The sequence below is a fragment of the Pararge aegeria genome, chromosome 16 (genome assembly GCF_905163445.1).
Source record: "Pararge aegeria chromosome 16, ilParAegt1.1, whole genome shotgun sequence".
In the NCBI taxonomy this organism is placed as follows: Eukaryota; Metazoa; Arthropoda; class Insecta; order Lepidoptera; family Nymphalidae; genus Pararge; species Pararge aegeria.
Genome location: NC_053195.1, coordinates 5,594,954 through 5,612,692, shown reverse-complemented (window position 1 = coordinate 5,612,692; position 17,739 = coordinate 5,594,954). Strand labels below are relative to the sequence as shown.

Here is a 17,739-nt window from a genome sequence, read left to right as displayed (position 1 = left end):
ATATTTATTAACGATATAACTGACATTTTCTTCAACAGCAATGCAAGTCTCTTTGCTGATGATTTGAAATTGACGCGAATTGTTCACTGTGATAATGACATAAAATTATTACAGGAAGATTTGAGTAGATTAAATGATTGGTGTAATAAGAATAAAATGTTCTTAAATGTTGACAAGTGCTATCACATAAAATTCACGCGGAATAAAAATACATTACTATCTGTATATGACATAGATGATAGGCAGTTGACTGAAGTTAGTATTATCCGTGACTTAGGCGTTCTTTTAGATAGCAAATTAACTTTTGTACCCCACATTGATAAAACTCTTGACCTAGCGAATAAATCGTTAGGATTTGTACTCAGGACTTCTAAAAATTTTAAAAGAAGTGCTACTATAATAAGACTATTTGATTGTTATGTGCGAAGCAAAGTTGAATATTGTTGCACAGTCTGGTCACCATACACTAAAATTTATATTAAGAGGATTGAAAGAGTACAAGAACGATTTTTGCGACTGCTCTCTTATAGATTCAATAGAAATCTTCATAATTATACAGATAGGCTTATTTATTTTAAAAAGCAAAGTCTTGAACATAGACGAGAGCTGTTGTCAATGACATTCTTATTTAATTTGTTTAACAATGGCGTTGATTGTCCTGAACTGATTCACAGATTTGCGATTAGAACACCGCGCACAAACACACCTCGGGTTCCTTGTAATTTGTTGTATCACAGGCCTTATAGAACGAAGTTGGGTAAATATTCTCCCTTACCAAGAATATCCGACATTTATAACGATTACGTAAAAAAACAAAAAGAAATAGACTTATTTCATAATAAATACACTGACTTTAGGCGTAAAATTATTGACACTTTTAATTGTTCTATCTGACTTTTCAAGATAAAAATAAAATAAATACTTGACTTCTTATGTTATCAAATATTCAAAATTTAATAAGCTTAAACTTGGACATTGATGTTAATTTTTTTTTTTTTTAATTTAATTTTTTAATTTAATTCTTAATTTAATATGAATTTTAATTTTAATTCTATTTATATTTTTAACATTATTAATTAGTAAAATATTTTTAGATATTTATTTTGTAATGCAGTTATATATAAAATGTAATTAATTTTGAGATTATTTGTAAACGTTGTGAAAACCTGTAATAAGCTGAACATTCACTTAGCTCGCAACGTAAAAACTTGGACAAGAAAAAATGTATTAGCGGTTGGTTTTCCTAAATAAATAAATAAATAAATAAATTTTTGGGCCAACGGCAAACTAGACATCCAAATAGGTTTCTGGAAAAGTACAGCAAGCTAAGGTCTTACTTGCTATAAACTGTCCAAAAAGCAAAAGAAACGTAAGCAAATCTGTAGAAGAACAAGTATTACTGACATAGCTCAATGAGTCACGAGATGCTAAAATGGCGACTAGACGGTTTTCATTTCAAGATTGTGATGGAACATGCACCGTTATTTCTACTTCCTTAATTAAATATGAAAACGTCGATAATTATAAGCACTAACCCTTCAATGAAACCGTCGCGAATAATTTTCTCAAGCAATTTTCTCAGGCATGGTATCAAGAGAAGCTAATGTTGGCGTCAGGGCCGCGACGATTAGCGCCTGGCTGTCTTTATGGGTCATTCGCGTAATTCCTACTTCCTTTAGGTCCGTTTTACGATTATTGCGTAAGGGAAATTGTATGTTTGGTGTCGAATTTGAGATAAGCGTCTTATGGTTTAATTACGCTGTTACTTTACAAGCATTACAACTAGCGTAATTGTGTTTTTCCAGTCATTCTAATATCAGTAATATCCTTCTATTTGGCCTCTTGAAATAAACAAATAAATTCTGTGCCTTGTTTGTTGTGACGCCACACGCCATACGCCGTTAATAATCAATTTAATCTAAAATCTGTACATCAAATAATAAAGTTAGTGCAGCCATCCTTACCAACAAGGAATGGTAGAAAAATGACAGCACTACTAAAAGATTTTAAATTAGATTGACTTTAATTAATTTCCGTTGCTAAATACTCAACAGGTATCTCTACAAAAGACATTATGATATGCCTTTAAATAGTTTAGGGTGGTAGCCATCGTAAAAATTTTGCCTGAATATTCGTGACCTAAGATTTAAAGTTAAGTCTAGCCTAAGTCCGCCAACCTGCGTTAGAGCTTCTTAATTGAGCTACTTTCCTTCAATTATTAGAAAAGCCTGTCCAAAAGTAGGAAAAGAATAGGAGTAATAATAGAATGGTCATAGTCTTTTATCTTCTTTAATGTTGTGATCGTTTTAAGCTTAAAAGTGTAAGCTCTTGACACTATCCCACTCACTTGCCGTATGCCTTGCCAACAGAGGTTGCCTTTAAGAGATGGCTTGTTTCTTTATCTATTTAAGCATATCGAAAAAGCATATATTCGTGGTTTAGTATATATTCGGTATATAAATTTTGTACTGCAATTTGAAGTGCAAATGCAAATGTACTCCCTAAGGATTTTGTTTATGTCAGGTTAAAATATTTTCCAAACATAAATGAAAATCCAGTGAAACCGCAGTGTAACAAACTCTGGATAATTTTACACCCTGTTAGTACGGTGTAAAGGTTTACGTTCACAAACCGTAGGGGTCAAACATTATAATAATATGATGATGATCATCAGGTTGTTAATATCCCACAGCTGGGCATACGTTGGCCTTCATAATAGAGAGAATTCTAAAGCTTAAAGCTTTAATCTGCATTAAAACGGACTGTTATTACATGATACTTTTTTTTTTGTTTTACTACAATCTCACCAGGTAGTAAGGAGCTTACCTGGCAAGGGTATAGCAGTTATACTCATACCCCTTGTGGTTTTCTATACCTCAAGTCGTTTGCAGCACTTTTTTTGTCCTGGAGAGGTCCCTAGCCACACCGAAGCCCCCCCCCTGGAGAAAATTCAGAAACTAATAAATTTCCAAATCGTCCCTGCCATGGATTGAGCCTGATATTGAGATAATATCGGATATCGACGGCTTGAACGTCTCTTTAAATTTTTGCTTCTGACCCTGAAATCGATACAAAGATCTTTAAAGCCCACGTAAACAACTATACCAATGAGCAAGTATGAATCTTAAGAACAAGTACAAGATATTCTTTAAAATTAAAATTAAATGCTACCTTAAATCAAACATAATCAAAATTATTGTGCAAGTAGGCAACCAGTCTACAAGAATTTATTAAAATTATCTACCTCAGTTCCAAAAAAGGAATACAGGTATGGATATCAAATTCCAAGCAAGGAAGTCAAGGGTAGCCGGCGTTTAGAGTAATACGTGGCTGTTGATGAAGTTTATGGATTATATTAAGTTTATCACATATTTAAAAAATTTGTAAAATAACAAAAATAAAGTTTTTGTGAAGACAATTTGCATCTATTGTTATCCAACGACAAACAAAAAGGAGAGTTTCTCAAAAAAAAAAACCCAAACAGACTAAGAGGTCCGACAGGTGAAATCATTTTAAATACAAAATAAACAAATTGTATAAATAAGTATACATAAATACAAATTAACAAATTTACCAACCCTCTCCGGTGTAACGAATAAAATTAATCTAAAGTAATATACCATAGATACAGTAATATTTATGAGATTGTAAAAAAGACGTTCCTTTCTAAAACCTACATTGATAGCTTACATCATACAAAACTAACGACAAAAAATGGAGAATCACTAGAATTAACAAAACGACTTTTAAAAGCCTTTAGAATTATTAATGCGGCATAGAAAATATTGTTACTTGGTTTTCTAAAGCTCGACAGAGAATTATTATGTTCCGCTTGGGATTATGTTCTGTGCATTATTTTTCTATTTTCCCGTGTCTCTAAAGCCGGATTCACATGAGAAGTGCGTGTCGAATCGTGAGTCTTCACGAGAGGCGACTATTATATATTGGTCTTACATTAGGTCACCACGAGTCTCGTAAGTCCAGTGTGTATTCGACTTAAGATTCGCAATTATTTACTTATCTATACGTTTCAAACCTTATTTCAACCCTTTTCGTGGTGCATTTTCAGCAGAAAAAATAATAACTCCTGACTGTAGTAGACCCGTCAAAATTAGTTCAGCCATTCCAAAGATTAGTAATGAGCATATTAAGAGGTTCGTAAGTTTTGATATCACATAAAGTCAGTTGAATTTTATTTGTTTATTCGTAAATTTTGGTTATTCTATCACTTTTTTCACTATCCTGTTGCCTGCCTTGAGTGCCTGAAAATAATGTTCTTTCAATCAGGCTCATACAGGTCTTGTATTGTGGTATGTGTCCAGCGGTTCTCTGCCACCTACTTGATGTCAGCTGGCCATCTAGTGGTGGGCCAAGGCTGTGTTTAGCGGTGCGGGTTTCTCATTTGAAATCATGGAACCCTTTCGATTCTCGTACATGTTGTTCACCCTGGTTTTACTACGGATATTCTCATTTCTGATTTGATCACGCAAGAAACTCACTTTATCGCTCGCTGAGGGGGGTTTTTGATAAATACAGTTTTAACTACTTGAAAGTATGTACCCTTCATATTTAGTGCCACACATCATCAAGTTCCGATTCTTGTCGTCGGGCCCTTTCACATTCGCGGTCCTTCTTAGTGTTATTGACATCGGTATGTGTCATAATGAAGAGGATCTGAATATGACAAAAAATCATGTCACTTAAGTCTCAATTTGTAATGTACAATTGTGGCACTATTTTGAATATGACGCAATGAGACCTGAAGTCTCCTTTTCTTAAATAAGAATTCATAAGAACATTTTCATATTTTATACTTCTATAAATGCTCGTGTTTTTGCGTATTATCCAGTGATCCACCAACTCTAGTGGGTGGTAACTTTGTAAAAGGTCCATGGTAACAAATGCCAGTTCGCAGGGTGCGGTGCTTTTAGCCGCGGAAGCAACCCGCATTTTATCGTCGCCATAAATTTTACGTCCGCTATAGGAGTCGAGATTGCCTTAGATTTTTGCGAGTGTCTTATTTGGTTTTACTGTTAGTACATATTAGGGGGATCCTTAAGATCAGTGTATGGATTTCTGATAATTAGGATGGCAGATCTTATGTCACGATGAGTGCCAGAGTTTTAGAGAGTTTAGATTCGTTATTTGCGGTGGTGGGCCATGAGTGGACGTTTGGCACGATTGTGTTTTTAGTTGGTTCTTTATGGAACAGAACTGTATACCTCGAAAACTATATTGATGCCTTTTTTCTTACACTACTAATCAAACCATTTTCTTAGATAGGGTCTATTTAAGGGCGCTGTGAAATTTTATTTTCATAACGGTTTGTATATATTTTTTTTTTATAACCTACACTCCCAGTATTGTATTAAAAAAACGATCGATGTATATCGGTCAGTATTTAGTTCCTCTTAGTATCCCAAGAATTTCGGAAAAGCTTACGTGAAATTTGAACTTGCGACCCATTGCATTTAAATCAGTAGACATCGCAGCTCAAAATTTGCATAGAAAAACAATATTATATGTAAAAATTCTCGTAGAAACAATGTAGTGTCTGAGAAAATATCATATGAATGCAAATTTAATCACGACGGGCAAATTTAAATATCATAACGATATAAAGTGACCTCCAATATTGACATTTTGCCCCTGCGTCGCAGTTTTTGCTAATAAATTCCTTGATCTGGCCAACCTTGGCCAAGTTACATCACTATTTTAAGTTCTTCTTGTACACCTACCTACCAAGCGTTCAAAGAGATACGCATCGCAACAAAATTTCATCTCGTGTTTTATCCGATTCCAAAGGACAGGAAAGTTTGTCGGATACAAGTGCGTATTTACTCGGTCTCGGTCTACACTCGAGGTTTCAATTGATTTGTCTTAATATTTGGGATGAATATAGTAAACAATAAAATTGTGCCGATAAAGAATTTAAAATGCCAAATGGTCTAACAACAATAGTTGTGACTCAACAGTTTCTTCGCTGCAAGACATTTGGCATGCTCGTTGTATTATAAATCAGAACAAGAACTGTCATCGTAAAAAACAACAGTCTTAACATTATAGATATCAGCTCCTTCATCAGAGATTACATATTATAGTCTTAATACGCAGCTTTTGGTTAAACATGTGCCTGTTTTGTCCACAGTTTCCTGTAACCGCCCGTACCAGGATGCATAAGCTAGTAGAAGTCTACCGAAGGTATGAAGTGAGAATGCCTCAGAAGCGTCTTTTTTTCGTTGAAGGTCTTAAAAAGTACACTAGAATGATTAATTACTATGAATTTTCTCCAATAGATTTGTTGGAACTGTTGTTTCTAGCTTTTGGGTATTAAACAGAGTGGCAGTAGTAATATTAGTTACAGATCATGATAAAAGGTCAGGTAAAGGATTTCAATGTTACTGTTCATCGGAAAAGTACCTCGAAAAGATGAAAGTATTTTTTATTAAAAAATTATGCCACATATTACCTACAACAATTATGATAACGGTGCTAATTCGATGCTTCTAATAGAGCACACCTGAATCACATGCTCAAATATTATTAGCAACAGAATAAATCACAAGAAATCGATAGTCTGTAATCGTAGAACCTCGTCACCCACATTGGAGCAACTCTAAATTTCAAACTCTTATATTCATCTTTCTTCCACCGATCTTTCACTGTTCCAGCTTTGGAATGCCTTGCCTCTTGAAATCCGAGAGGCACAGTCTATTACCATTTTTAAAAAACTTGTCAAAGATCATTTTCTGTCTGCATCTGCGGATCTTTAACTTGCCTATTCCCTTCTGTTTTATTTGTGGTTTGACAATATTGTATATATTTATTTATTATTGATATTAATTATATAGGTATATATTAATTATTATCACTATCTATATATTTTATTGTAATTTTGTTATATGTACATATTATATTTGTATATATAGGTTTATGCATGTTTATTTGCAACACAGTACAGTTAAATGCACCACCTACCTCTCTTCTTGAGCTGTTTTTAACGCCTTTGGTTGCCTGGAAGAGATCGCTATGTAGCGATAAGGTCGCCAAATTGTATACCTTTTGTTAAATTTTTACTGTTAATTTGTTATGTTTATGTGGTGTACAATAAAAGTGTATTCATTCATTCATTCATGAGAGTTGAGGTCTGTGCTCAGAAGTGGGATATTATGGGGCTAAAGATAACTCAAGCAGTGACATGGCAAAAAGTCCCGTACTCCTTTCGACACTCTTTTTCAAAAAGAAAATGTCTTTTGTCTTAGGGAACAGCTAAAACTTTAGTCAAGTTTGTAACAAAGGAAAGTCAAGTTTTTCTCCATTCTTAAGTCGCTTCGGGGAATGAAAAACGTAAATGGAAAATCGGTATTTCGCTGCTTCAAGCGCCGAGGGATGTATTGCACTGTATAAATATCAAAAGTTATTGAACCATTCACATCACGGAAGAAGTGCTAATTGTTCATATTCGCAGGGGTTGACTGATAAAATTACAGATTGAATCGGCTTTTGTCGTGAAACGAGGAGATCCATACGGAGCAAAGTTTACCGACATATCTAAGAAAGCTGAAGTTTACATGTGCTGGGCTCTGAGACCCTGGTCTGAAAAATACTGCCTCGTTGGAAATTTAACACTTCGAATATCTAACCCAAAAAAATCTCTGGGTTAACAATTCTAAGTACCAACCCGGAGTAGGGTCACGCCTGTGCGAGAGCAGCATGTTGGGTCTATTTATACTCTAAAAACCTCTCCCCTGTGAGAAAGACATGCTTGTTGATCGCCAATAAGCTCACAGAAGACATTTAACTAGTCGAAGGGACTGCTTGATAAATGCAGCAAAAGACCATTTAATTTGATTATTATAAAAAAAGAATTATTTCCAACAGTGGGTGTCTAACAGTTTATAAAATAGTCATCATTATTATTCTTATGTCTATTGTTTCATATTATAATTTCTAATCACTTTTATAATACAATCTTCTCTATATTCTAGATAAGATAAAACTACTTCCAATAAAAATGAAAAATAAAACTTTAAAGAAATTAACCGAATCTTCTTCACTTAGTTAAAAATAACGCTATCTAGAGGAGTTTTTAAGCTCTCGCGATTGCTTTGGTAGTATCTAGACCAGTAAAAAGGGGCGAAGATGCAAAACGTTTGAAAATTGCAGCTTGCATACAATTATTAAGTCGACTGCCTTGTGCCCGATCTCAGCAAAGTATAAGTGGTGAGAGAATAATAATAACTTTAGGATTTAGTTTGCTTTGGGAAAACCATTTTTACGTTACGGTTACGGGTAATAAACATAGCTTTTTTTTTTTGAGAAGTGCATAATATAAATGATGGGACCGAACCGAACAGCTGGCACCCCGCCATTTCGTCTGCGATCTTGTGCTTACATTAATATTCTTTTTTTTATTCTACTACAAGTTGGCCCTTAAATGCAATCTCACATGCTGGTAAGTGATGATGCAGTCTAAGATGGTAGCGGGCTAACCTGTTAAGGAGTATGTTAGTTATACCCCTAATAGGTTTCTACGCGACATCGCACCGGAACACTAAATCGCTTAGCGGCACGATTTGTCGGTAGTTGGTAACTACTTACTAGGCCAAAGCCTCAAGCAAATTCAAAAATTATAAATTTCAATCCTCTGCCAGGAATCGAATCCGGGACCTCCTCACCTTTGTGCCATTGAGGTCGTCAAAAGTCTTATTTGAGTACACGTGTTATCGTATGGCACGCTAAATTGCTTGTCGATACATCTTTGCCAGTAAAGTGACAACTAGCCGCATTCAAAGCTCTCCAACAAGTTAGGCAAACGAGATTTATAAAATTAAATAACACTCATTCACATGCCACTTCCGCCGTGGCTAGTTACCACCCTACCGATAAAGACGTGCCGCTAAGCGATTTAGCGTTCCGGTACGAAGTCGCGTTGAAACCGATTGAGTTATGGTTTAATATAACTGCCATACACAAAACAGGTTAGCCCGTTACCAACTTAACCTGCATCATCACTTAGCAGTGAGATTGCAGTCAAGGGCTGTCTTGCTTAAAACAAACCGTTAATAGATGCACACAAATATGTATCAGTATTAACAGAAATTGTGTTAAGTACACTTTAATTTCCGTTAATCAATCACGTAACCTGGTTAAAAATATGAATGACGATCTATAATTTTGTTTGTAATTAAACGTGAGAAGCGGAAAATAATCAAAATGGCACTAATAAACTAAACATAGATTTGGTTAACGGATTTGTACGGAACTTTTAGAGATTTATTACTAAGTATAACAAAATCAATCTCGTTTTGTTTTATAATATTTTTGATACAAACATAAACAAATTTAAAATAAACTCTCTAAGATTACTAATCAAGTAATTTAACTATTGAATAGAAGCAAGCGTTCCTTAATGGAAATCCATGATATCCGAAACCGGAGCATCCTCAGAAGATGTTGACTTTAGAATGAACAGTTGTTAAGTCTAATTGGTAAGTTCATTGTAAAGTCAACATCTATTGAGGATGCTCTGGTTTCGGAGCGAAACGTGCGTAGAGGGTACGTTTGAAATGAAGGGATTGAAGAAATTATAAATTACACCATACTGATTCTCCTTCTTTTCGCGCAGTATAGCAAATTAACCTTAATTTTCTTAATAGGCAATTTAACGTTCAAATTATGTTATTAGAACAAATATCTTAATATATATAAATCTCCTGTCACGATGTTTGTCCGCGATGGACTCCTAAACTACTTAACCGATTTTAAATTAAATTGGCACACCGTGAGCAGTCTGGTCCAACTTAAGAGATAGGATAGCTTAGATCTTTAATTATAGTTGCAATTTTATTCTATTGCAAATTATTTGTCTATAATTAATTGACAGTCACATGACAGTCATACTACTATACTCATTTAAGGCTTAGCGATACTGAATACTTTAAAAACAAAATCAAACGCAGACGAAGTCGCGGGCCACAGCTAGTATTTAATAAGTTTTAATCTTAAAGTAGTACAAATGAAAAGATATAATTAATGAACTATTTTATTATATACTAGATGTGTCCTGCGGCTTTGCCATAGTCGCCACATAGTCTACACCGATAGTAAAATATGAGATTTGAGATTTTTTCACAAACTTTTTTTTATCTTACGTAATTTTTTTTTCAATGAAAAGTATGTTATTTCTAATACCTCCAAGAATATGTATAAAAAGTTTCATGAAGATCGGTTCAGTATTTTTCGCGTGGAAGCGTAACAAACAAACTTACATTCACATTTATAATATTAGTAGGGATTTAAGTGATTCTCAACTGAATTGCAGTCAACACCAGTGACTGAGTTATAGACCAATGTCGGGTTTTGTTCATCTGCGCAAAGTGAGTTTCTCTACTAGTATTTTTCTTAGGAACTACTTTTTTTGGTTAAACCCTCGATGTGTTTGCTTCCAAATCGCGACACATTCAAGGGCTGCTCCCATTACGTAGGTAGTTGGTATCTCATCGATATCAACGAAAGGGTTTGCTTCTTGATAAACAATATGCACCTCACAGATCTGGAATGTCTTACTATAAAATAGATACTTCAGTAAATAATAGAAGCAGGCGGTACCTTGCGGAATTCCATATGATGATATCTGTTTGGTGTGGAGTATAAAGATTGAAGAAATTATAAATGACACCAAACAGATTCTCCTGCTTTTCGCGGACGCGGATTATAACTAATTTAGCTTAATTTTCATAATACTTCAAGTAAATGAAATGAAACTTGAAATGAAATGAAAATTTATTTGTGAATTTAATGGGAGTTTAATGGCCTCTATTGCGACAATTCTGTCGTAGATAGATCGAGATTTTACCTATGTGTTTATTTAAAGGCTTTTAGGTTTTCACAATGTTATTTACTATATTAAAGTAAACACGAAAGCGGGTAGTCAGACTCTGCCCGTGACATCCAACTTGACATCTCGTAACTACGCAATTCCGTCGTGACCACGATCCATGCAACTGGGTCGAAATATTGACAAATCTTAAATATTATCGTGGTATGTACCCGTTGAACTATATTCAAGAAATGTTAATCACGAAATCTTAGTTTAATATCTTTAATTACATATTTAGAGTCTCGATCTATGAGTATGTTACAGAATTGTCTCAATAGGGGCCATTAAACGCCCATTAAATTTATTATACCATAAAATTTAATAACAACCAGTAATTGGCAGAACAATAGATTAATATTTTAGTATTGGAAAGCTTCGTGGGCGTAGAATCGACGCAAGCGCACCTGTCCATACGTACCTTTCTATGGGTGGTTCTGGCACTGTTAAGGTGTCTTCAGTTTGACAGCGTGTTTCAAACGATCATATTAAAAAAAAAAACCTAGCCCGTTTTGTCATTTTCGGTACGCAGTTACAACCCAGGTATTTCTAACACGGCAGTAATATACATTGCTTTTATTTTGGTGCGTATATTTGGCTATTTTACATTTTAAAAGATAATTAGTATTGAGGCAAGCATTTCACCGTGACATCAAACAATAATATAGATAAAATTCAAACAGATAAAAATCAAGTCTCGAAGTAAATACGTGACTAGTATGGGAACATGATAATATTATAAGTAAAGTTTAAGATAACTGGTTTTTTGGTTTCAGCACGTATAGCTTTGGCGCTACGTAATTATCGAAGGAGTGCAATAATTACGTAACGCTGTATTACGTGTTATACACTTAATTTACTAAATTATAAGATAAAGAAATTCAAGTACGTGATGTAACAAAGTAACTTCGTTTGTAATTGCAGTTAAATATTACTTTAGGTATTATTTTAAAATAGGAACGAGAGCAGGTATCGGAGTTTGCACTCGTACACTTAATTGATATCTATATTCCGTGCTTTACTTGTCCCAAGGCTGTTGGTTCGATTTTATGGGAACATAAACGTTTTTCAGTATTTATAATTTACAAATAAAGACCCAGTGTTTATCAGTATATTATAATTATTAATTTACTCGTATATTCATAATCATTAGTTATCTTAGTAGGTCCCATAACACAAGCTACGGTAGATGGCAATGGGATGTTTATTGTCGTAGTATACTTATTTTATTTATTTATTCATATTAAATTATCTTTAAAATGCAACGCACTCACCCACACACCCACGGTCATAGGTATACATACACACGCCTACAGACAAATTCGTACTCGCACATGCACATACTCCAACGCAATAGCACACGTACACATGATTTTACAAAGATGGCAGCACTGATGCATTAACGTAAATAGCTACATTTATTCATCATCATTAAGATTATCAATCTATTTCCGGTCTCCTATCGGACAGAGCACGGGTTTCCTCTCGGAATGAGAATGGTGTAAAAGTAACGAAATCTACCACACTGCAGGTTGCAGATGGGTAAACTTCACAGACCTTTGAGAACATTATGGAGATCTCCCATGCATGTGAATTTCCTAACGATGCTTTAATTAACCATTAAGTTTAATACTAAAACAAAAATAGCCATTTCAAATACATTAATTACTTTGTTTTTACTCATTATATACCATCAAGTGAAGCGATGATAGATAGCCTAATGGAACATCGGCTTAACTTTCGGAAGGTCGAATTCGGACCCCGGCACGCACCTCTAACTTTTCTAAGTAATGTGCATTTTTACTTTTATCACTTGCTTTAACGGTAAAAAAAACGTCGTGAGAAAAACTGCATGCCTGAGAGTTCGCCATAATGTAATAGGTTGAGGATGATGATGAAATTAAATAATAGGCAAACGTTAACGATTCATTAAAAAAACGCGATTTTTAAACGCGAAATCGTATACGAATAAAACGTGAATAGTGTGAATGTTCCCTTGAACCGTACTTACGTAACTTTGTTTTCTTTGTGTTTGCACCTAAGCGCGGTCATTGTTGCAAATTGAATGGGCTAACGGTTCAAATCCGGTTTTTCTGTTGCAAGCGAAAACACGCTCAACGTACAATTTGAGAGGAGCATGGATATACAAAACCTAAACAATACCCTAGAAATCCGGTACAAAATATTGTGTAAGTTTAGGTGTACAAAAAAGGTATGCTATGTTTTCCATGTATGTGTTATCCTGAATATCATAGAGTAGTTGATGTACCTAGTGGTTAAGACTTCGGCTATAATTTATCACCAGTTAAGATTGCAGTCAAGGACTAACTTGTAAAAAAAAAAGATTCATCATAATTTTTCCAAAATGGGTTAAAGACCCAATAAAGCCCGACAAACATTTCATGCAGGTAAAGCGAGTAACTCGCTGTCGAGCGTTATCAACCTGATGCTCGGCAGCGAGGAGGGCTGGTCTATTGTTGCCTCCTTCTGGGAAGCCGTAATGGCGTTAAAGGAGGCCTCGGAGAGGGAGAGAGAGCAGTCGGCTGATGCTCTTCCCCTCCGCAGAAGGAGAACAGGCGGCAGGAGGCGCATCTTTTGCCGCCCCCGTAGACACCATCAAAGTTGCATGCGACCGCGATCCTTTGACGCCCCAACTTGGGCGCAGGCGGCTCCGCTGGGTTTTAGTGGGTATTCTGGCTGATGTTTTACCAGCCAGTGTGTCCCACATACCCTGCTGGATGCTCCGCAGGGATGCCTAAACGCATTTCCCAGCAAAAAAAAAAAAAAAAAATGTTAAGCGGGTAAGATACTGAGAATTTCCAAGGGTTAAAATTTTAGCTAAGTATTTATTCGACTGAAAAATGGTGATAACAATGAAAAAAACTCCGGCTAAGTTTTTTTGGGCTCTTCATTTAGACCAGAGCGAATTTGGAACACTCCTCGAATGTAGTTATCGCCATCACCATTAATGGTAACATATAATATGTATGACCGCTGAAGCATAAGTGCCTGGGATTGGTCTACATGATAAAAATATTTTTGTATTTTTTATCGTGGTTCGTTATTCGGCATCGATTTTGAAAATTAATTGTGTTTAAACTTGAATAATTGTAGTTCTCACTTCCGCTCATTATTTAACAAAAAATCAAAGATCCATTATATAGCTGCATAAAATACATTTTTTTTTTATAAAAGCAACTGTTTATCCTTGTTATTTTATATCAATAAAGGAGGGCACAAACTTTTTCTTTGAGAGAAAATCTTAAGTTGCCGAGCTAGCATTTAAAACTGTTTAGTTAGTATAAGTGAGATAACAGTAATTTACATACATTACTTTGTTGAGAATGGTTTTATTATTGCTGCAGTATTATGCGTTTTCTCATTACGGAGTATTACGACGTTTTACGACCCTTTAACACTTCTGCTTTTTTAGCAAATTGAACATCCGGTTATGTTTGAGAGCTTCTTCTCGCAATCTTGGCGTGCTTGTTTTTGAGCTAATGAATATATTTATCACCGAAACGCTGGAAAGTTCAAAATAAGATTAAAAAGTCGCTTAAAAAAGTTATATTGTTATTTTCCGTATTCATTATTATTTTAACAAACATTGCGCGCGACTTCGTTCAGGTCAGGACGAGCTCTATCACAAAAAGCTCTACAACTTCTTACTAGCTGAAAAATGGCTATACCGGGAAAACAAACATAATTTTAAAAGCCTATTAACCAAATAGGCTATATAGGTTAATGTATACCAAAAGCCGTGCGTGTTAGTCGAAATCGAAATTTCCAATCCCAAACTAAAGCTTCAAGGATTACCTTTCATCTACTTCATGAATATGGTAACACACCGCATACCAGTCGAAAGTGAATACCGTGTTACGTGAGGAATTTACGATGACCTTAGACTGTGGAATGTCTGCTTTACTTGGCGACAGACTTAAAATCCAGTAACACTAGTTCATATCACATCGATTATGATTATATAATTATAACGAGGTGTGCCTCGCCTTGAATAAAAAAGTGGAAATATAATTAGCAATCAACTATATCCTAACAATTAAGAATGCGATTTTGAGTTTGTTTGTTAGGGTTACGCTTTCAGGCCTCTACTTGATACGCACAAATTACGGAACGTGTTTATGGCATTTCATTTGTTTACTTGTACGAACTACGAAATGTGTTTTGATACTGTCTAACTCGCAAAAGACCCTACCAACGTGATGCATGCTGACTCTTGTTCCGTTTTATTTTAGTATTTAAGTACTTAATATGTTATTCAAGAGGAATGCAGGACCCAAACAAGTCGACAAGGCTTAAGGGTTTACTGTGGATACTGTATCAATAAATAAATAAAATAAAAAAATCCTGTTCAGTTTATTCACACACGATAGAACTGTAACTTCTGAAAAGCAGCCTAAGAGAGATTGAGGTGGATGTAGAGTATCAGAACTATAAGGATAACTCGAAGGTTAATTATTTAGTTTGCATGGTAACTAGAATAGGTAAAAAAAATTATAATGTTTTCTATCTCACTCTGTCCTATACATTTAAGTGTTTGTGTCTCAATGGACTTATTTTTTCGTTTCATCGAATTTGAAATCACAAAGATTCTAAAGAAGTTTCAATAGAGAAACCCGATCATATTGCATGGCTACGGTAGAGGAGGTAAAACCAAATTATTAATTTATTAATTCTATAATATAATTATTAATTTATAATTATTAATTATTTTTTTATATTTTCCAACATTTTTTTTAAGTTCTTTCATAATTTTAAAATAAACAGAACATAAATGTCGTTTACAATGTCGACGCGCTATGGACTTTACAACAAGGAGTTGTTAAGTCGATAGCGCGTAGTAAAATTTTAACTTATACACTTTCCTTAATTGTCAACCTTCCAAATTAACGATATCTTTCGTTGGATTACGACAGCCTATTATAAAAAAAGACTCCCGAAGGTCTAAGTACAAAAGTCGTGCATCATACGACCTTAATAGCTCCTAGACGCAGCTCGTGGTATCAAGATCACCTTTTCTATACATTCCAGCATGGACAATTGATTTGAAAGGAAGGTCGAGTTGATCGCCTTATTTTTTGTGTGGGCAGTTCATGTTGTATCGATCTAATTACAGATTTACATTACTCTGTCTCTTTTTATGTCTTTATGCTTATAAGTGTTGTTTTTATTCTGAAAAGAGATGACAGCAGTTAATTAAATAAATATATAGAAAAAAAAACGTGTGTGTACTTATATACACGCCTTTGATGTTATAATTTGGCGTAATAAGACATAAATCTTTTCAAAATGTTATCTTTCGTCTTCACTACTCTACCAATAGTTACTACTACTAGTAGTAGTTAGAAAAGTTTGATGTCTGTGCTGGGATTCGAACTCGGCCCCCCAAAGTCGAGCTTCTGCCAACTGGGCTATCACCGCTTCCATTCCTAGAAATGCAAATCTGTTTTACAAATAAGACACTATGCACTTAAGAAACTTGCCATGGCCTAAGCCTCTAACCAGACTGGACCAGAACATATTCAGAAAATAGGAATTCCCAAATTGTATCTGTCGAATTTTTTTAGAAGGAAATATTTTGTTTTTTAAATTTTCATTATCTCTCACGGTGGCACCTGTACGTCAGTACTTCCAATTTCCTCTCTGTGCTCTGAATATTTAATAAATAAACGCTTTATACACAAACATGAACATGACTGGTATCCTAACGCAGGTACACCGCGGCGTGTAAACAATAAATTCGGGCTCGAATAGTGTCTGAACCACGGTGCTGAACAAACAAAAACTAAAGCAAACATGTTGCCTGCAGTCAAGCAAATATGCCAACACAAAAATTTGAATACTAATAGCGTCGATGGCACAGTGGGGCAGGAAACCCAGAGTTCATAGGTTTGAAAACGTTCATCAATAATTGGACTTAGTTAAACGAAAAGGAATTCAACCACACTGAGATAGTTGTAGGATGTCAGCGTTGCGAGTCCGTAACTACTAGGTACTGGTAAACAGATAACGTCAGGAAAATCCAAACTGAAAAAATTGTCTCAACCTTTTTTTGTTACATTATAAGTTTGATTGCAATCCTACCTGGTGGTAAGAAGTGGAGCATACAGTGGAGCGTACAAAGCATATCCTTAAGTTTTTTATTACTCGTGCTGGAGATTTTTTTCATTCCATATTATCTATCCGCTTAGTGCATACCCTTTTATGTAAGTGATGATGCAGTATAAGATGGTAGCGGGCTAACCTGTAAGCAGTTATATTTAACCCATATGCTTAATCGGTTTCTACGCGGCATCACAACGTGTGGTGTGGTAACTAGCTCCGGCCGAAGCCTCCCACCAAACACAGACTTGGGAACTGAAGCGGTTTCAACGAAGCAGTTTTTATTGGTCTTCTTTGTTATAACACTATTGGGGTGTAAAGAGTGGATGTGGTCATCGTGGATGCTGTTTCGATCAGCTTTTGCTTCACGAGCTTTCGTTATTTTTCCCTACTGGCAGACAATCTGGTACGCTCATGCAAGAGACCGCCTACATCGGGTTTGCCTTGATCAGATCATCGCAACCTACCCCGCTAATACCTAAACCTGTATAAATACTCGTGTGTTTGTTAGTCCTTCCTTAACGCCCTAACTAAGTAATCAATTAACTTGATTTTCATCATGGAGATAGCTGAAAGGACGGAAACTAGCATAGGCTACTTTTTATCCCAGGAAAACAGAGGATTTCCACGTGTTAAAAGCGGACGCAGAACGAGTAGTAAAACATATTTTCACTTAACATTAATATAAACATGGCTACCATTATTATTATTATTATTATTTAACTCTTTATTTGTACACC

The 17,739-nt window shown here is 35.1% G+C and overlaps 1 protein-coding gene across 3 annotated transcripts in view; it reads right to left on the bottom strand.

The window, feature by feature from the left end:
- Positions 1–17,739, bottom strand: part of LOC120630203 — a 182,730-nt gene that overhangs the window by 42,067 nt on the left and 122,924 nt on the right. Inside the window, exon 1 of one of the 3 annotated variants that reach the window (XM_039899333.1) lies at positions 11,301–11,435. The exons of the other annotated variants lie outside the window; for them this stretch is intronic. The gene's annotated coding sequence lies outside the window, so the exon portion shown is untranslated. Of the gene's footprint in view, positions 1–11,300; positions 11,436–17,739 lie in introns of those variants that run through there. 3 annotated transcript variants of the gene reach the window in all.